Genomic DNA, 20,819 nt, shown 5'->3' on the forward strand with positions numbered 1-20,819 from the left:
TCTGGACCACTTCAGGGAAATCCTGCTCAACTGCCTCAGTGCAGCTCGCCCACTTGCAACTGGAAGAGGGAGTCTAGAATCTGTTGGTGGAATTTGTTGGAGTTTCCAGTCTTGGTTTTCCACTCTTCTAGCAGCATTATATTATATTATATTATATTATATTATATTATATTGCAATTTATATCCTGCCTTTTTCCTACAAAGGGCTCAAGGCAGCTTACATCTTCTCTCCTCCTCCATCTTATCCCCACAACAACAACCCTGTGAGGTAGGTTGGGCTGAGAGACTGTGACTGGCCCAAAGTCACCCAGTTGGCTCCACGGCCGAGCGGGGACTCGAACCCGGATCCTCTGAGTCCCAGTCCCGCGCTCTTAACCACTACGCCAGCATCCTGGACTGATGGTTACTACTTCTTTTTGAAACCTTTTATAGAGTAGCTATGTGGCCTACTTTATAACAAAGGATCCTGACAAGGGAGAGGTCTGGGGCCTTGAATCTGCAGACTGAGGAGGCATACAGATGCACAGAGGAAGAGGACCCATGGAGGTCTGATCGCCCAAGGACCTCCAAAACCTGGGACCTGCGCTGAGGAGTACACCACATGGTCCCACTGCTGCACATTGCTTTTCAAGTAAGGTTTCCTGAAGGATCCCCTACTTCACATGTGATTGAGGCAGGCGCAATAAGGAGCATCTTTTCTTGTATCGGTGTGTCCATATTCTGAGAGTTTCCACTGAAATTCTTCTCCAGACACCTTCCTTATATGCAGTGTGCTATGTAGCAATAAGAGGGCTTTTCTTGGGCACCTCCCAAAGTAAAGAATGATTTTCAGCACTGGATTGAGAGCTTGTTATTTTCTCTGCCGTTTTTATTTGAAAAATAAGCTTTGTCTGCCACTGCATGTTTTTAGTTGCTGCATCATTTACCATTATGATTTTATTGCACCTCTTAGTGCTTTATTATGTATTTGCTGTTCATTAGCCTGGAAAATGCTGTTCATTGTGCAGAAACAATTATTTAACTATTCCACAATGCTCTGGAGTGACACTAGGTTGAAGACAACACTTAGACCCTCACCATTTAAGTTGGATGATGGGCAAAATATAAATGTTTTCAATGAAATGAAATGTCCCAGTTATTTCTGGCTTGACCCTTACCTTCAAAGCTAACAGTCCTCTGTGGGGGGCTACCTTGCAATACCAACAGGCACTCTGTGCGGCTGGGTTTGGACTCTACAGTTTAAAGTTCCTATAGTTCCTACAATATATAAAGGCCTTCGCTTTACTTCTTTGCTTTGGTTTTGTGGATATTTGTTTTTATTGGGATTCTGTACTTACTAGCTTGGTTATGTCACAGGTTGTTTTGTTTGCTTTATCTATTGTTTAATTGGAATTTTTAAAATTGTTACTCTGTTTTAATTTATTATTATATTATTATGTTTTAAATTATTTTCAAATTATGTTTAAATAAATATAAATTATTATGTTTGGGATTTCATTGAATGTAACCCGTTCAGAAAGCCAACATGACTGAGTGCATGGTTTACCAATTCTTTACAAAAATAAATACTGCTCTGGAGAGATGCAATACCAGGAGTGTTGTGGAACTGAAAATAGCAGCTTCTGGTATCAGTTTCCTGGCACTGATTGAATCAGCACAGAGAAAAAATGTTTAAAATTGATGCCCTAGTGGTTGCCTAAACATCCTATTTACCAATATCAGGTCAATATAGCTGGGACACTAACATGTCTGAAATTGCATTTTCTTATACAGTGGTACTTTGGCTCACGAATGCCTCAGTTCACAACCAAATTGGGTCGCGAATAGACATTTCAGAAAAATTTGGCCGCAGGTCGCAAACTCTGCATCGGGTGATGATCATGAGTGCACCCGCCTTCCCTGCACGGGCGCAATCGCGGTTGTGCTGGGGGCGGGAGATGGCCGCGATTGCACCTGTGTTCCCTGCCCGAGCGCGCCCGCCTCCCCTGCATGCCTCCCCCCCCACGCGCCCGCCTCCCCCCCCAGCGCACCCGCAATCATGCCTGTCTCGCCCCACCCCCCCGCATGATTGCTGGAGCGGGGGGAGATGGCCATGATCTTTGTTGTTCTTCGTCACTTGGCTTCAGTTTTTGTGAGTGAAAAAAATAGTTGCAGAACTGATTAAGCTTATTTACTTTGACCCTTATGGGGAAATTTGACTTGGCTCACGACCAATTTGAGTCACGACCAGAGTCCTGGAATGGATTAAGATCGTGAGCCAAGGTACCACTGTACTGTTCTCTGTTGATTAGGAAGTCAGTGTTGCAGTGATTAAAGTGCTGGACTGGGATAGGGTCCTTGACCATGCTCAACCATGAAGCTCACTGTATGAGTTTGGACCACTCACTGACTCTCAGACTTACCTACCTCAAAGCGTTGTTGTGAGGAGAAAAGTAAGACTATTTTAAAATCTGGCTTGGATTCATTGCCGGAAAGAAGGTAGGATATACCTTCTTTAATATATTATTTATACAATGTAAATAAATAATCAGTTGCACAGTTTAGAACAAAAATAACAGCCTCCTTTCTTCTCTTTCTCTTCTGGTTCTGGAGCAGCAGAAGGCTTGCCATTTTCATTGGTCCTGCTCACTTGCTTTTAACAGTGCCCCAACATGCAAAAATGTAACAGTTTGAAGTATTTCCTCCTGACAGTAGCATGGCATTTGAGATGAAATGATGGAGAAAGGTTCATCCACTAAATTTCTGTATAAAGGCAGAGAGGCAGCAAAAAAGAGGAGGAAAAGCAGTAGCAGCAGCACATCTTGAGTTTTAGGTTTTTATATTCTGGTTCAAAATGGTCCAACATGATTTCTAGACATTGGTCTGCTTTTGGGAAACCCTCTCCAAATCAGGGTGTCTGCTGAGGAATCCCCACAGAAGACAGACAGACAGGAATGGAGGCCTGGCCAATGGCAACAGGGAAAAAAGCCTTCTTTGTGGTAGCCCCAAATTGTGAAATGATCTCTTTGCTGAGACCCTCCTGGCATCAAGTTTACTATCTTCGCAGCACCAGGTTAAGACCTTCCTCTTTGCTAAGGCATTTGCCAACTTCAAATAGGTGCGTTTCAGCAGACCTAGCAGTATGGATTGGTTTCAGCTGTTTGGTTGTAAAAAATGTGGTTTTAAATTTTAATGTAATTTTATGATGTTTACTGTGGTGAAATTCTATGTTATATTTTTCTTGCATTCATTACCATTGCTCACTACACAGACAGCTTCAGCGATTGGGTGAGATAGAAAATAAATCAAATAAACCAAATACTGAAGGGTGGGATCTCAGACACTACCTATGTCCAACATTCTCCTTTAACTCACTAACTTTTGTTCAGTTCGGTTGCCTGTGTCTGCCATTTGGGGAAATTGGCCCTCTGGTATGATTTGGGTCCAGGACTGCATATGCTCTATGAACCTGCCCGGGTTTTAAGATCATCCTCAGAAGCCCCATGTATTGGCCCAGAACTAAGACCAGTAAGGCTGACAGTACTTGAAAGACAGTCTTCTCTGCGGTTAGCCCTCCCCTAGGGAATTTCCTCCCAAGAATTATATGGCTGACACTCCTGTGGTTGCTTTTGTTTTTAGCTGGTTTATTTTAAAAATGATTAAGGTAGTTTGCATTTCACTGTTGAAAGCTGAGAATGAAACAGCCTTGACAGCCAATGTGACACAGTGGTTAAGAGTGTTGGACTAAGATTCAGGAGCTCCAGGTTTCAGTCGCCACTCGACTATGAAGCTCACTGAGTCACTCGGGATCAGTCACTAACCCTCAACTCAACGTACCTCACAGGGTTATTCTGAGGATAAAATGAAGAGGAGGAAAATTGGGAAAGCCATCATGTGTTCCTTGCAAGACAGGAAATAAATGTAATAACAAATGAAACTGTGTCTAGGAAATAAGGGCAATAGTAATTATTGTCTTTATCACAGATTTACAAGAGTCAGGGTACTAATTGCTGTATTGGCCTACTTGTTGAAGCAATGTGGGAAGGCAACTGTAACTGAGAGGAGTTTTATCTTGTACTTTGCAACTGACTGTTAGATTAACCTCCTCTATGGAGTCTGGATTTTCTGCTATGCCCTATTTGTTAGTATATCAGAGACATGGGCCACAAGCATTCATGCTCATGTGTGTACATGTCAAGAATTCTTTTCATACAGAAGGCTGGGGCTGATGGGAATTGAAGTCTAAAATATCTGTAAAGCCCAAGACTGGAGGAAGTCATGCAAATCTGGGAAGAACCATACCATGATGTCTGTATTTAAGTTTTTCTCATAGCCACCACCCAGCCAGCGTATTATACAGTTAATTGCAAATATCCTTTCCAGGCAGTAGAACAGGTTCAGTGCCTTGCAGTGACTCAGTCTGCAATGGAATGCAGAGCTGAGGATACTTCCCAAATATGTACTGTGTCTCATAAAATTGCTCAACCACATGCGTACCCATAAAAGTTAGTAATAACAGATCATAGGGATGTGTAAACTATAGCGTTAGTGAATTACTGTATTTCAACAGACAAAAAGAACATTTTGATTCAGGCTTGAATTGAGTTGGCAGTCATTCTTGCCCTGTGGACATCTAAGAAAATTACCTGCTGAACAAGTGAAGGCATACAGTATTAACAATGCTGTGTGTGTGATCTTTGATTCTGTGCAAGTATAGAATAAGCGCAAATACTGGTAGTGGGTGCAAAATCTACCATTCTAGAAGTTGTAGCTTTTATTTTATGGTTTAGAGTAAGTGTCCAGCCCCTATTGCTGCAAAGATGGGATGGAAATCACACAGAATTTCCAAGGGTGACCTCAGGTGGGGCTCCAGACATCAGCGAGCAAGGCAAAGGGATACTGCAATGCTCCTTGGTTACTAGAAGCAGTATTCAAGATGGAAAATATGCAGATATTTGTCATATGTATAAATAAGTAAAAATATCGTTTACATTGCAGAATTCGCTTTTTCTTGGCACAATTTCATCTAGAATTTTAGTTTCTCTTAGTCAAAAATCACACACAAATGGGAGTATTAACTATCTGCTCACTGTTTCAGAAGAAGTGGTGGGTATAAACCATTTTGCTGCCCTTTCTCCAATCCTGCTACACTAATTAATCCATTGACCTTTTCTGTACTGACCTTTCCTATACTACTGTGTGCATTGCCAAACAGACCATGGGACATACAGGCCTGGATCCTGAGAATCTAGAGAAGAGAACTCTGTTCATGGGGTGCTCTCACTGACAAAAGGGATGGGGGCAGCGATTGTGCCAGTTCCTCAGTTCCCCTGTAGGCCTCAGGAAACCTGCTTTGGGGGATTAGAGAGAACTTCCAGAACATTGCGGGGAGTGATATGAAGAGCTGAGAGGAGAGAGAAAAAAGCTAAAATTACTTCCTTGCTTCTGCCTGGTCTGTTCTGTCCCTCTTGCTCTTCAACATCTACATGAAACCGCTGGGAGAGGTCATCCGGAGGTGTGGGCTGCGGAAACCTCAGTATGCTGATGATACCCAGCTCTACCTCTCTTTTTCAACCAATCCAGGTGAGGCAGTGGCCGTACTGAACCGGTGCCTGGCCGAGGTAATGGGCTGGATGAGATCCAATAAACTGAAGCTCAATCCAGACAAGATGGAGGACCTGCTGGTAGGTGGTTCGAACTCCTGGGTAGGTGACTTGGATCTTGTCCTGAATGGGGTTGCACTCCCTCTAAAGGACAGGGTCCGCAGCTTGGGAGTGCTCCTCGACCCAGAGCTGACTTTGGAAGCTCAAGTGTCGGTGGTGGCGAGGAGCGCTTTCCATCAGCTGCGTCCCTACCTGTAGGATGACTGCCTAGCGACAGTGATGCATGCATTGGTTACTTCCCGGTTGGATTTCTGTAACACGCTCTATGTGGGGCTGCCCTTGAAGACAGTCCGGATATTTCAGATGGTGCAAAATAGAGCAGCCAGATTGCTGATGAGGACTGGGCATTATTCTCATATAACCCCAGTCCTCTACCAGCTTCACTGGCTTCCCATCGAAGTCTGGGCTCAATTCAAGGTGTTGGTAATTACTTATAAAGCTCTTAACGGCTTGGGACCCGGATACCTGAAGGAACACCTGTGGCCATATTTACCCTCCCGCCCCTTGAGATCGGCAGCAGGTGCTCTCCTCCGGGAGCCTTCCGTAAGAGATATCAGGAAGCAAAGTACCCAGAGGAGGATCTTCTCTGCAGTGGCGCCCCATCTGTGGAATGCGCTCCCCAGAGGTCCGCCTGGCGCCGTTGTTATTTTTTTAGCGCCAGGTCAAGACCTTTATATTCAAACAGTATTTTAATAATCCTTAATATTTATAGTTTTAATTTAATTATTTATTTTATTTAAGACATTTCTATGCCACCCCCATTGCAACAAAGCCTCGAGGCGGCTCACAAAGAATACATAAAAACATATATAAATAATAGTAATATAACAATTTAAAGAAAAAAACATTTAAAAAACCCCAGTGCATTCTCGGCTAATTTTAAAATCCTAATTAATTCAACAATTTAGCAATTAAAATAAGTTTTAAATAAAAAGGTCTTAGCCTGGTGCCGAAAAACAAAAAACAACGGCGCCAGGCAGACTTCTCTGGGGAGCGCATTCCATAGATGGGGCGCCACCGCAGAGAAAGCCCTCCTCCGGGTACTCACCCTCCTAATATCATTCACAGAGGGTTGCTGGAGAAGGGCATCCGTTGCTGATCTCAAGGGGAGGGAGGGCATATATGGGCTCAGGCGTTCCTTTAGATATCCAGGTCCCAAGCCGTTTAGGGCTTTATAGGTCATAACCAACACCTTGAATTCGGCCCGGACTTCAATCGGGAGCCAGTGGAGCTGACGGAGAACTAGGGTTATATGAGAACAACGCCCAGTCCCCGTCAGCAACCTGGCACCTCTATTCTGCACCAATTGAAGTATCCGGACCATCTTCAAGGGTAGCCCCACGTAGAGCGCGTTACAGAAATCTAATCGGGAAGTTACCAGCGCGTGCGTCACTGTCGCCAGGCAGTCGTTCTCCAGGAAGGGACGCAGCTGATGTATCAGCCAAAGCTGAAGGAAGGCGCTCCTCGCCACTGCCGTCACCTGAGCTTCTAGAGACAGCTCAGGGTCGAGGAGCACTCCTAAGCTGCGAACCCTGTCCCTCAGAGGGAGTGCAACCCCATTTAAGACAAGGCCCAAGTCCCCCATCCCGAGGCCCAAGCCACCCACCAACAGGACCTCTGTCTTGTCTGGATTGAGCTTCAGTTTATTGGCCCTCATCCAGCCCATTACCTTGGCCAGGCACCGGTTCAGCACAGCCACTGCCTCACCTGGATTGGTGGAAAATGAGAGGTAGAGCTGGGTATCATCAGCGTACTGATGATTCCGCAGCCCACACCTCCTGATGACCTCTCCCAGCGGTTTCATGTAGATGTTAAATAGCAAAGGGGACAAAATGGACCCCTGTGGAACTCCATGGCATAACTGCCATGGTGCAGAGCCATAGTCCCCCAGCACCACCTTCTGAAATCGGCCATTGAGATAGGAGCGGAACCACCGCCATGTGGTGCCTCCAACTCCCAATCCCGCTAGCCTATTCAGAAGGATACCATGGTCGATGGTATCGAAAGCCACTGAGAGGTCCAGGAGAACTAACAGGAACGGACTCCCCCTGTCTCTCTCCCTGCACAGGTCATTGTACAGGGCGACCAAGGCATATTCAGTGCCGTACCCGGGTCTGAAGCCGGACTGAAATGGGTCCAGATTATGCAGCCAGTGTGTTTCCAAGTTTTAGTTGCAATTGTAATTCTATTTGTTTTATGTATTTGTTGTTGTGAGCCGTCCCAAGGCTGTGTAGCAATGGGGACAGCATATACAAACTTTAAATAAATAAACTATGTGGTTTACTGCAATAAGGGCACAATATAAGCAGTATTTGTTTGAGCATAATACTAAGGTCCCTGTACCTTATAATGGTAATAGATCAATTGAACTAAATCCATAGCTTTAAAAAAGCTCTTCAATACTTTGAGTATAGAAGCAATCCAGTTTTCCTAAATAAATTGTTAAAGTAATTTCCATGTGCCTGCAGTTCTTCCCTGTCTACCACCCCCGAAAACAATTAACCTTCAGCCATGGATATTAAATATACCAATGTTGCTTTACAGTGGGCAAGCACATGGCTTGCTGATTTTATGATCCCCTTCAGTTCAATTTAACAGCTTAATATTTGCTGCAGTTGCCCAGCAACAATAGAATATTTTTAACGTGTTCTTTACGATATATTCAGGCTCCAGCTTGACAGGATGAGCAAGATGAGCAGCATCAACATATCTATTAGTGTGCAGGGGGGGTGAGGTGGGTGGATTTAACCATGAGCCTATCAATAGAAAACAACCCTGAAGGTCTGTTTGTGGAATATAGCACATCCAATCTTGTAAATTTAGCAACATCTGCAACACAACGAGAACAGAGAAGAAAATGGAAAGGAAAGGGATGTGTAAGCCTGAATGAAAATCCTTGATCTTGAGATGAAGCATCCTTGACTCCAGCCTTCTGCAAATTCTGGGGTCATTTTATGTCCCACATTTTTTGTCTCCCAGAAGGAAAGCTACAAATGGCAAGAGGTTAACATTTGGGGACATTATGCAGGTGGCAGAAGACAGAAATATCCTGGCAGAGGTATTGTGTAGGTTTATTTCTTTGTAAATTCTGCAATGTAAAGTGATTTGGGGGAATCTATTTAACCCCCTCTGATTGAAAAAGCTAAGACTCCTGAGCTAAGAAAAGTCAGTGCAGTCATGCTTAATTTCTCTTGCTTTGTTTTATTTATTTCAGTGACCTTTGGTATCATGTTGCCCCATTTTCCTTGCTGAGAGTCATGAAGCCACAGTGGTTAGAATGCTGAACTAGGACCTGACAGATACATGTTGTAGTCCCCACTCAGCCATGAAGCTCACTGCTTGACTGTATCTCAACCTAACCCACCTCACAGAGGGAGGATGAAATGGAAAGGAGGAAGGCCATCCAACCCACCTTGTCTTCCTTGGAGGAAGCAAGGCAAGATTTGTTCTTCTTCTTCTGCTCCCCAGGGAGAGTCAGAAGAGCTATTCAGGACTGGACATCTTATTCAATCATTAATCTGGCTTTCGAAAATTCACAGCAAGCTGCCTACAGACTTTGAAGCACATCTTCACAATGCTTTTGAAAAAGAAAGATAATGAGATCCTTACGAAGCTGCATTCTCTGGTTGGTACCATGCTCTGAGATTTTTCTGCACTTTTGTAGAACTGCAGCATATGCAACCCTCTGCAGCAACCACAAAGGCATGTTCTTCTAATGGGGAAAGCAATCATCATACCTACCTGCCTCTCCTTTGCAGAGTGGAGCATCATACCATGCTTGCATTAGAGAACAATGCAACTATATTCATATATGCAATTATATTCATTCTCAATATACAGAAATTAACCTTACCCTATGTATCCTCTCCTGCTAATTATACTAACTCAGTATCCTCTCAGTAGGAAAGTCAACAATAAATTATTAGGGAAATAAGCCACACAAGTAGAAAGGGGATATAATTATTGTTTCCTACTAGAATGAGACTGCAAGATGCTAAACTTGTTTAAAAAAGAAGCGTTTGCACCTTCACAACTCCACATTAGATTTTATAGATTGCATTACATACCAGTTTTATGGGGCCTTAAACAAATGCACCAAGTATTTGGCATCCAGGCTGCTGTGGTTGCTAAGAGATTGGTACTTATGGAGTCAGTCCAAACATTCCAGCAGTCCAGACATTATAAATAGCAGGTGTATCTGTAAAGAAAGAACAATTTACAGAAAACAAGACAAACTCAGTACGTACGAATAGGTCATTTTGGAACCAATTCAGGCTTGATGTTCTTCTCGACTTGTTTCAGTTGCACAGGCTGTTTGTTGTTTGTTCCTGTCTTTTCCTAATTTGAAGATGATTGTAAGGACTTCCTACATACTCCCAATGCCTCTTTTCTTTCCACCAAAATGCTGTCTCTCACAAATAATCCCTCCAACTCAATGACTCTTACACAACATTGTGGCGCCAGACTCTTTTTTAGGAGCAGGTGTGGTAAGCCCACTGGGAATGGACAGAGCCCCACCTGTATCTTCTCCTGCTTCATCCCTCCCGCCCAATAAAAAAACAATCCTATTTTTCCCTGTTGTACTTATGGAATACCACAGGAGTAGTATCAACCATTAAAAATAGTTGAATCTTACAGCCTTTTCATATATTCAAGGCATTTACTGTGAACTCATGATTCCTCACTTAAGGCAATTTGGAGGTCCTTAATATGCTGTCATCCTCTAGGGCTCTTTCCGTGCAAACATTTTAGCAGGGTTTTTTTTCCTAAGGAGGAAAGATTGGTATATCCATATAGGGCAACATTAAACCATCATGTATTTGTCCAATTCTGCTATTCCACAGCACCATCTAGTTGTTGCATAATGGTCCATAAAAAAAGACAGAGAAGAAAAATCCAGAAACAAGTGCGTGTAAAGGACTCCATGAAGAATATGGAAGCGAAGTGCTGGGTTAAAAGCTTCATATAAAAAAGCATTTACTTCAGCATTGGTGTTGGGAGAGCAATCTTGACCATGTCTGAGGTCAGGAGGGTAGGGGACAGACTGTTCAGCACACAGAACCCCATCTTTCCAAATCTCATTGCTGCTCCCTGCTGCCCCAGCTTTTGCTGCTTGAGGAAGTTGTCTCATTCCACCCAGTGCTAGAGCTGGCCCTGAGAGCCATGCAAACCTCTGTATTTGGGTTGCTCATTCAGCTCTGTTTTGAATACAGGGTTAGCAAGGGCAACCAGCTTCAACCTCATGTGGTCATGTATGGTGGTCCACAAGCAGCTCAGGAAATGCACATTTTTGCTGACTACCTGGGACTTAAAACTAGGGGACTCAGCAGGAACCTGACAGGCAACAGTGCAGCTGGCAAATTTGGCTTGGTGGATTCAAGACTGTGGGGACCTGGATTAGTTCCTGTGGATGTTTATTTATGTCCATTGTGCAATTCAGGTCCAGCTAATTCTGCCTCTCCTTTAGGAGACCAGGAAGGAAGGCCTGCATTCCATTTCCTTCAGCGGTAAATGATCTGTGACATATCTTATTTGAACATCTTTTCTGAAAGGGTGTTTTTTAATTCTTGTTCTGGCATCATGCCCAACCATGCAAGCGCAGTGCAGGATCAGGATCTTGTTTCATCAGCAGTGCTGGAAATAAAAGAGCTATTCTATCATGCTTCTTCAATGGAGTTTAGTTTGGAGCTTGGCTTCTCCTACATTCATTCTGATGTATATACCACCAGCACACAAAACTAAATCAATTTTCCTAAAACCGTTTTTTGTATGGTCTAATGGTTGTTGCAGGCCCGTTTTTGGCATAATACTACTAGGAGTTGCATGTTTTGTACTTTTTATATGCAAAAAGAATGTTTTCATCATGATAAAAATACAACCAAGGGAGAAAGGGCTGGTTGAAGAGAATTCCTTAAAATGTCAATGGACACAGAGTATAGAAAGGAAGGTGTGGAAATCAGCTTGTACAATAGGAAGGCAATTCACAGAGATCATCAGATAGAAAATATATTAGATAGCCAGCATGATACAAAAGCAGACATAGTATACTAGACTTTCAGGCACTGTCTAGATGTCTTGGACTACAACTCCTGTCATTCCTAATTGGAATTGTGGGAGTTGGAGTCCAACACATGTGAAATATGCCTGGTTGGGGAAGGTTGCATCATACCAACTACATAATGAAGATGCAATTAAGCTGTTCAGGCCTGCAATGCCAGTTTTTGTTTTGCATAAGTGAGATAACAAAAGGCAGTCCCATTTTCAAAAATATGCCCTTGTTATGGAGATTCACTTTGCTTTCCATTTCTAGAGTGATGATACATTCTTTTTTGTTTGTGTGTTAGATGGGGAGAGACACCCATGCCACTTTTCCACTAGTGAAAAGCCTGATGCTCTCTGATGAACTTCTGAAACTGATATTACAGACTGTTGAGCCTGGACTTTGGAAACCCACATTCAAAATCCCATTCACATTGAATGGGATACTAGCAACTAAATCTACCCACAGGGTTGTTGTGAAGAAAAAAATGAACCCCATATACTCTGCCTTGAGCTGTTTGAAGGAAGTATGGGGTACGATGCTGATTTCTGGTCCTGGGTTACCTATGAGGAAGAAGCCTTCTTAGTTGCCCTTCCTCCCTGAGCTGGCCTACCTGCTCCATCCTATTGCTGCTCCCTCTAAAGCCAATTTGGACCACCTGTACAGACAGGGAGAGAGGGAAGACAAGGAGGCTCTGCTCCTCTCTTGGCTCCTCTCATGCCTGGCTCACTCCAAGAGGGCAGCCAAGGGAGGCAGGAACAGTGTCAGGGCCGAAAAATGCTCCAGGGACTGGCTGTGGGCTAGGCAGATGCCCAGCAGTGCTGACCACTGCCAGGGCACAGATGTAGCAAACATGCATTCAGAGAAGACAGCCAAGGTGAGAGCAGGAGTCCTACTTATGGAGCCAGCTGCTGAGGCTTTGTTCAGCCTCATTGGCTTAGAGTCTATTCTTGGAAGTTTTGCACATCCAGAAGGAAGGAGGTTGTTTTCCTCCTGTCCCCAGTTTTGACCATTCTGTGCTCCTCTCTTTCTCTGGACTACAGCATCACTGTGGGAAATTCTTTCCTTTCCCAGAATGATCATTTAAAGCTGTTACAGTGATAATGTGCAGTAATCATGTAATACAACCTTTCTCAACCTGGTGTCCTCCAGATGTTGGACTGCAATGCCTACCATCTCCAGCCAGCAAGTTCAATGTGCCAAAGGGCATAAATTTCTGCTCCATGGTTGCTAGTAGGGCTGGCAAATTCATCAGGAGTTGGTGTTATGTAGTGGTTAAGAGCACAGACTGGGACTCAGGAGATCAGGAGCTCACTGGGTGACTCTGGGCCTGTCACAGACTCTCATCCCAACCCACCTCACAGGGTTGTTGTTGTGCAGATAAGACTAAGCAGAACAGGAGAATTATATAAGCTGTCTTGAGTTTCTTGAAAGGAAAAAAGGTGGGATATAAATATAACAAATAAAGTTGCATGCTGTATTAATCCTACTCAGACTAGACTTATGGAAAAGGATGGGAGTTGACTTAGAATGCCACTGGATGCAACCCATTACAGGGTGGCTTCACACCACTTAATAAGAATGCATTACAGGTTGAGGTTGCAAGGTGGGAGACAGAATTTGCTAAGGGTGTGCTTTTTTGTGGCTCCCTGCAGCTAGGACAATGTCAGCTTTCAGGTCCAACAGGTGATTTCTGAGTCAGTGAAAGCACTTTTCAGATGTTTCACTGTCTAGTTCCATGTCCCCTCCCTAAAGGAATGTAAAATATTGCAGAGACTGAAGGTGAGCTAGACGGTTCTCAGTACAATGTCACTAATCAGAAGACATTGTGCAACTATTCAGTCTTCTCCTTAGCAGATTTGCTGTGGTCAGAAAAGGGTAGAAGAAGTGGTGAGAAAACAGCAGAGGGTTATAAACGGAAGAAAATGTCTGGATCACCCCTGAAAGCCACGCTTATGTCAGGGCTCAAGTCATTGCACTAGAAAAAAACAAAAAAACACCCTGAGTTCTAGAGGTTTCTCTCCAATGTGGCTACCACCTTTTACAAGTGGTGGTGGGGGCTGGGGTTGTTTTACACTATACGTCTCCCTGCCCCCACATGAAATTGAAGAGGTAAAAGTCATTCTGGTCACTCTTTACCAGTTCAGAAATAAACAGTTGAAAAGCAACTCATTGTTACTTATGTAAATACTTGGGAAGTTCAGTTTTCTATATCAGCTTAGATTTGTGTAACATGTTACGGAGCTAGAACAAACATTTCGTTTTTCAGGCTGTTCAGCTGACCCTCTGAATAAAAACAAAGATAAGAACCACTCCAGAACTGGTTGCTTCTTGTCTACTCTATTAGGCCAGGACTTTTGCTGGATAAACAGATTCAAACAAAGGAGAGATTCAGAAGGGTGCCTACATTTCTTAAGGTTTGATAATGGACAGACTTTTAAGTGATTATTAGGGCTGGCCTGGAATTGAGCAAGCCGAGGCCGCTGCCTCAGGCCAGGTGTATTGGGGGTACAGCAGAAGCAACAACCTGCTCTCAGCCATTCCTCAGGAATAGTCCCACTCCATTCTTTGGGGTTAGGGGCCTATATAGGAAGTGCAAGCAGGTGGTACAGTAGTGTGGATTTGCTCCATGTAGTGATCCGAAAGGAAATATTCCTTTAAAGCCTGGTTGGCCAGGTAGGGCTCTCCTAGCTTGTTCTGGCCCCACTGAAATCTAACAGTGCAGCACATGAGGGAGGTCCTTTTTTAAACGAAACATCACTGATGTCCTGCAGAAATTAGATGGTATGGTAGTAGCAAAAAGTGACTGTTCTAAAGTCAAAAAAATGCTGAGATGGGTGGGGGGGGGCCAACCCCGAGGGACATTGTGCTTTTTTGACCCCTGACAGTTGCCCATCTTTGCTTTCAAATAAATTCAGGAAATATATGGAGAATACTCACAGGGAGAATTTTGAGAAGTCTGGGGAAGAGCCAGTGTGGTGTGAGAGCCAGTGTGGTGTAGTAGTTAAGAGCATGGGACTGGGACTCAGAGGATCGGGGTTCTAGTCCCCACTCAGCCATGGAGCCAACTGGGTGGCTTTGGGCCAGTCACAGACACTCAGCCCAACCTACCTCACAGAGTTGCTGTTGTGGGGATAAGATGGAGGAGAATGATGTAAGCTGACTTGAGCCCTTGTAGGATAAAGGCAGGATATAAATTGCAATATAAGTAAATAAATAAAAACAAATTAAATCCTATTTGATCAGCAATAGTGGAGGGACATGAGAAGCAAAGCATATGCTGCAAGCAATTATTGCTCTACAATGCTTCTAAAGTATCTGAAAAGTGACCATCTCTACATGGCCTGGGAAACATATTAAGGGGAAAAGCACATTTAAAAAGAAATAAAATGCAACAGAGATGTTCTAGTGCAAATGGAGGGTGCTTCTAAGGGAACCATTTATTAATGTCAGCCAAATGGATCAGCACAGGAAGCACTGTAAAAGTGGCTCCTAACAGCCATGGCAACACCCTGTGCATCACCCCTTTGAGATAATTCTTGCTTCACTTCCTTTATTGGCATTCCATTTGCAGAAGCACTTCCATCCAGAATGGCTCTATTACTCATCACCCTGAAGAATATAAAATTTTCCTGATGACCAAACAACAAGGGTCAGTTATTTCAGGTTCTATCAGAGGGACACAAGAGGGTTGAAAATATAAACTAAAGCTCTGTCAGGAAGGTCAGAATGCATAAAGATAAGCCTGGAGGCATTGTTTTGACACTAGGAGTGTAGGTCAAGATAACCAGGTACAAAAGTAACTGAATGTTTTCTGTCATGGTGTTTTCTGTTAATCATCATTGCAAAAAGCAAGATGTATAAATTTGCTATGCCTGATGACTGTGGTAGCTGGTCCCAACTTGAGATGGGCTCACTCTCTATTGTTAGTGTGAACCTACAATAAAGTGTCTTTTAAAATACAAAATTACTTGATGGTGTGGCCTGCCTGTCTCACAATATCAGACAGCTAATACGAGGGATTTTTTTGTCCTCAACAACCCAAAGAGGAAGAACAGGTAAATTCAATTGCCTATTGTCCTGGGCCATCCCTACTGTTGGACAGAGTGAGGCAGTTGCTTCAGGTAGCAGATACTGGAGAAGAGAGCTATAAAACCACACAGTCTGCCCTGCATTCCCAAAGCCAGCTTGCTGCTTTCAGGTATGATGCAGGATGCACTGAAGCAAATTTCAAGCACCAGCCCAGGAAGCCTTTGTACATTGAGTGGGAGGGAGCACCATATTGTCCTTTGCCTTGGGCATCAAAACATATGAGACCAGCCTTGCTAATGCCCCATCGAAAGGCTTCCATAACCCATCTGATGGATCAAACCCCAGTATTTGGGAATTACTGGCTTGGCAGGAATATTGGAAGCAGAAACTTTCCAATATTTTCATGTCCATGAAAGGAAGATGAGCTAAAGTGGGAAAGCAGGATAGGAGAGATCACATTTTCTTCATGTGATTCACCACATCAGTTCTAGTTGGCATTGTCAACGGTTTCACAGTAACTTTAATCCTAATTAATATACACCAAAATCAGAGTGCCATGACAACATTATACATTGCAGTTCAGGGACAAAACAGAGTTCAGGCACAGTTTGTAGAAAATGGAAATGGTGGCAACATGCCACACGTCTGTTCTTTCCTAGAGGCAAAACTTTGACATTCAAGGAGGAGGACCTTTTGAGAACTGAAACGGATGCCACTGATACCACCCAGAACAACATCTCTGGTATTGATAAAATATCCTAGGAATGATGCAGATTTCAACCACAATTGCACTGATTTAGATCCGTTTTGGTTCTGGGGAACTGGTACAAAGGAGTTCAGGGAACTACAGAACAATGATTCTCAAAAGTAATGGTGACAGGAGTGACAATACACCATTTTACAACTCTGAATCTTCTTAAACGATCATAAATGTTCTACCTATCATTCATTCTGCCCAATCAAAGCTAGTTCCAGTCCCCTGGACATGCTCAAGCACCCACATTTTCCAAACCCTATCCAAACCTGGAACTGGCCCTCTGACTCTTAACACCCAAGTGTAATCCCAGTACATTTAGACAACATACACAAAGGCAGTACTCAGGGTGTTCTTGTTGACTACTCACTATTTCTGCCCAATCTGCACAGGAACCCAAGATTTTCCACCCCCAATATTAAGCTAATGTTAATCCTAATCCTAAAATGCAGGTATAATTGAAGCTAGTTCCAAACTCATAAACATTTACAGGAACGTAAAATTTCCAAATCCTAATCAAAGCTGAACCTTAACCTTAAGATACTGATAGAAGACCTATACATTCAGAAATAATACTAGATAGAGGGTAGATACATGTATTAAGCCAAGTAAATTCTGAGACAAGTTGTATTTTTTTAAGTGCTAATCAGATTTGCACAAATCTGTGCCCAAACACAGTGTGGCTCTACTGTAATTTGCACAAATTATGACTTTATAATTTGGCAGAATTGGGCAATTTCCATAATGGAACCACATGGTTTTTCTGGCACTTCATTAACAGTTAAAAATGCATGCAAATTGCAGTCTGTCTTAGAAATGGAAGTCTGTGGTGAAAAAATCTTGATGTAGCCTGCACCAAGACAAGACTGTCCTTTATCCCCAAGCATATGACAGCACACTATTGTGGCTTTTTGATGTTAGGGCTTTGTGGGGAAGGCAAGAGGTTCTGGTAATTTTGTTGTCACTTGTATTTAATGCTTTCAAATTGCTTTACCTATTGTTTGTTACCTGTTTTATATTATGTTCTGTTATGATGTGAACCAGAGAGAGAGAGAAAAGAGAATTAGCAGACAGTTGAATAGGATACTTCATAAGGGAATCCCAGGGAATTATGGTAATCCCAATCAAGTCTAGGCTGCTGCATTATCAAAAAGCCAAACAAGCAAAACATCTTACCAAGGCATGAACAGAGTTACAAAGATGAGATCAGTCATTTCACACAGGATCAAATCTCAGATGACAGACATTCTTCTACACACTAAATTAGAATGCATTTATTTGAGTAATTCCATCCCAAACTTAGGTTCTTAGCGTTTGGCATTGCACAGCAAATAAAGCAAGCTAAACCTTAGCTTCCCAAAGAACTGAGAAAGGGCATGAAATGGATAACCTCAAATTTATGCTGGATTCAAAGTCAGCTAGAAAGTACCAAGTCAAATACTGTGCCTTCTCAGTAACAAAAATGATGCATATATTATTTACCAGAAGAATTTGACAGCATCAGTCAAGCAAAAATAAACCATCTAGGTTACTGGCCAAGGTAAATATCATTTAGCCCAGGGGTCCCCAACCTTTTTCGATTTCTGGGCACTTTAAGGAAGTGCTGTGAGCATCACCACAAAATGTCTAATCACTGGATCACCTCTTGGCCATTTGCCTGTCACATCTACAGATCTTAGGCCGTTTCTCATTCAGCAATAAGAAAATCTGAAGTTGAAAAGCATCCACAAAGAAAATCCACCAAGTTAGGCATTAAAATCAGCAGATGCCCAGATAAATTTTGCACAGGTGCCTAACTGCTGCCATGGATGGTGCCTATCATATATGGTATAGGGGGAAGGAATTCCAACAACAGGTGGCATAACAGAAACGGGCCTTTCATTGTTTCCCATCAGATGTCCTTGTGCAAGTGGCAGAACAAGGAGACCCTGCTCTTTCAGTAAACATGCAGATGATATTTATTTATTTTTCGACTTATATCCTGTCTTTTTCCTACAAAGGGCTCAAGGCAGCTTACATCATTCTCCTCCTCCACCTTATTCCCACAACAACAACCCTGTGAGGTAGGTTGGGCTGAGAGTCTGTGACTGGCCCAAAGTCACCCAGTTGGCTCCAGCGGGGACTAGAACCCAGATCCTCTGAGTCACAGTCCCATGCTCTTAACCACTACGCCACACTGATATGGAGTGATCCCTCTAGTAATCATCAACTTGCATGTGGTCAGGAGGTACACTGGCCACCAGTGTAATTCTCTGATCAAAGGTGTGCTGTGTTTGCAGCAGGTTGTCCCATTCAGCAACCTTACTGCAAAATTCAGCACAAGATGCATTTTCCAGAACTTTCCATTTTTCAAGGAAGCTCTTTTTATAAGGCTTAAGCATCCCAGCTTCCAAACTGATTCTCCCAGGAAGGTCACACCTATTTCGTAGAACTGTGATCTAGCCACTTCATAATTATTTTCCATGGGAGGTATTAGCTGCAATATGCTGCAAAGAGTGTGAAAAAATATCAATTGATTAATAAGCAGAAACCCCAGGGACAGAGCTCCAGGAAGGTGACCAACATTTTTTTTCTGAAAGGGTTCTTGTGCCTTTAACCACAGTGTGACAAGCAGCAATTCATCTGGTAGAGCTATTCTCAAACTTGCAAACACAATTCTGGGAAAACCTCCACCTGTTGACTTCAGCTTGATACACAGCTATTAAAAAAAGCACAAGACTAATGCCAGGAAAGAAGTAATAGTTCAGCCAAAGTTAACCACTTTTTAAAGTCTCTCTGATTTCACTGGAAGAGTTAAACATATGCTTATTTAATTTTATTGTTTGCTAAAGCATTTTTAACCCACTCTTCAACCAAGAAGGTTCCCAGAGCAGTTTAAATATTCTCATTAAAAGGAGAGTCATTGCCTGCAGGCTTAACATCTGAAGACAGAAAACAAAGGAAAAGGGAATGGAAGGGAGAGGAACAAAAGTAAAATTGGACAGCGATTCTTGTCAAACCACTCAGAGCTGGTCTTCCATTCCAACACTGCTGATTGATTGGCCTTGCTTCTCCTCTTCCTCTGAAGCAGCTTGATAGAATAGCCTGCTCCCATTTAATTCAATGATTTGGAAGTGCTTAAGCATCTTGGCAAACTTGGACATTAAACAAGCAACTAGGAAATGGAACCACTCAGCCTCAGTTTCAAAACCACACACACACACACACACACAATATGCAACTTCCAGTGACCCACTTGCTGGAACGTGGATGGCAGAGAGGAGGTCTATATTTTGTCTCTTGGTCAACTCAAGAGATGCAAAAACTGGAGCAGCTTTTCTCCTCAACCCTCTGAGAACCTTAGACCTACCTGAAGGACACTTTCTTTAGAAAAGTTGCATATTGCAGAATTAATTGGTCCAAGTTTCTGGATTTTGGTCAATGGGCCCTTGTCCACATGATTCCCTCTTATGCACTGCACCAATGACACTTTACACTCCACAAAGGACCCTGTCCTTTCAACAGGAGAATTAAAATAAAAACAAAAATGCTTTCCTGACCAAGAAGCAAGCAATTTGAGCCCTTACCAAAGTAACTAAAACAAAATAAGCATGACTCAGCAAGTGGGACTTGCTCTTATCCCAGGCACAGAGCCAGATTGATCAATGGGAAAGGAAAAGCATTTGCCCGGCTTTTACAGTCTATGAGCTTTCAAGAAAGGGAACTGCTTGCAAAATGAAGGCAGGCAGCACTTCTAGTTCTGGTTTCCAGCGTATTAACCCAATAAGTTGTGAGGCACAAGGCAAATGATGCTGTTTCCAATCTTTCTTATCCTGTCTCCTCCTCATAAATACATAAAAGGCATACATAAAAAATGATTCAGCTGTCACATACCAGAGTTCATTCCTGCAGGACTGGTAATTGTCATGCTGTTGATCCTTGAGCCAATGGAATTCTGTGGCTGATAAAGATGATTCATGCAGCAAGTGATCCATGACCTGTGAGAGGGAAGGCTCTATCTGAATGCTGCTGTGCTGATGAGAGAGCTGCACTGGGACTGAGACGACCCAGCTTCTAGTCTGCACTCAGCCGTGAGGCTCATTGGGCAGTTCTGGACCAGTCTCTGACTTTCAGCCTAACCAACCTCACAGGGTTGTTGTGAGGGTAAACTGGAGAGAAAGAAGAGGATTATTTAAGATGGGTTTATGTGACAAGAGTGATGCAGGAAATTTAATCCCAAAGAGCCCCAAGATATTAATGGCTTAATTATGACTATAGTCAGGAGTTTTTCAGTGGACTTTGTTTCTTTCAGTTAAGCTCAAAAGCACAGGATGGAGTACTGAAGCAGATAAACGGCTGCTATTTTGTACTA

General features: G+C 43.1%; 1 protein-coding gene and 1 long non-coding RNA gene across 2 annotated transcripts in view; one reads left to right on the forward strand and one right to left on the reverse strand.

Annotated features, from left to right (window-relative positions):
* The window catches only part of LOC123019135, a 93,364-nt gene extending 83,668 nt beyond the window's left edge, over positions 1 to 9,696 (forward strand). The window contains exon 3 of the long non-coding RNA XR_006413862.1: positions 8,857 to 9,696. This is a non-coding gene — a long non-coding RNA (uncharacterized LOC123019135). The remainder of the gene's footprint in view (positions 1 to 8,856) is intronic.
* The window catches only part of RNF19A (ring finger protein 19A, RBR E3 ubiquitin protein ligase), a 166,154-nt gene extending 145,621 nt beyond the window's left edge, over positions 1 to 20,533 (reverse strand). The window contains exons 1-2 of the mRNA XM_044421713.1: positions 20,342 to 20,533; positions 9,710 to 9,840 (exon numbers count right to left, since the gene is read on the reverse strand). The gene's annotated coding sequence lies outside the window, so the exon portion shown is untranslated. The remainder of the gene's footprint in view (positions 1 to 9,709; positions 9,841 to 20,341) is intronic.
* Positions 20,534 to 20,819: the final 286 nt, after the last annotated feature.

Source organism: Varanus komodoensis, unplaced genomic scaffold (genome assembly GCF_004798865.1).
Source record: "Varanus komodoensis strain SLA01 unplaced genomic scaffold, ASM479886v1 scaffold12, whole genome shotgun sequence".
NCBI lineage: Eukaryota > Metazoa > Chordata > Lepidosauria > Squamata > Varanidae > Varanus > Varanus komodoensis.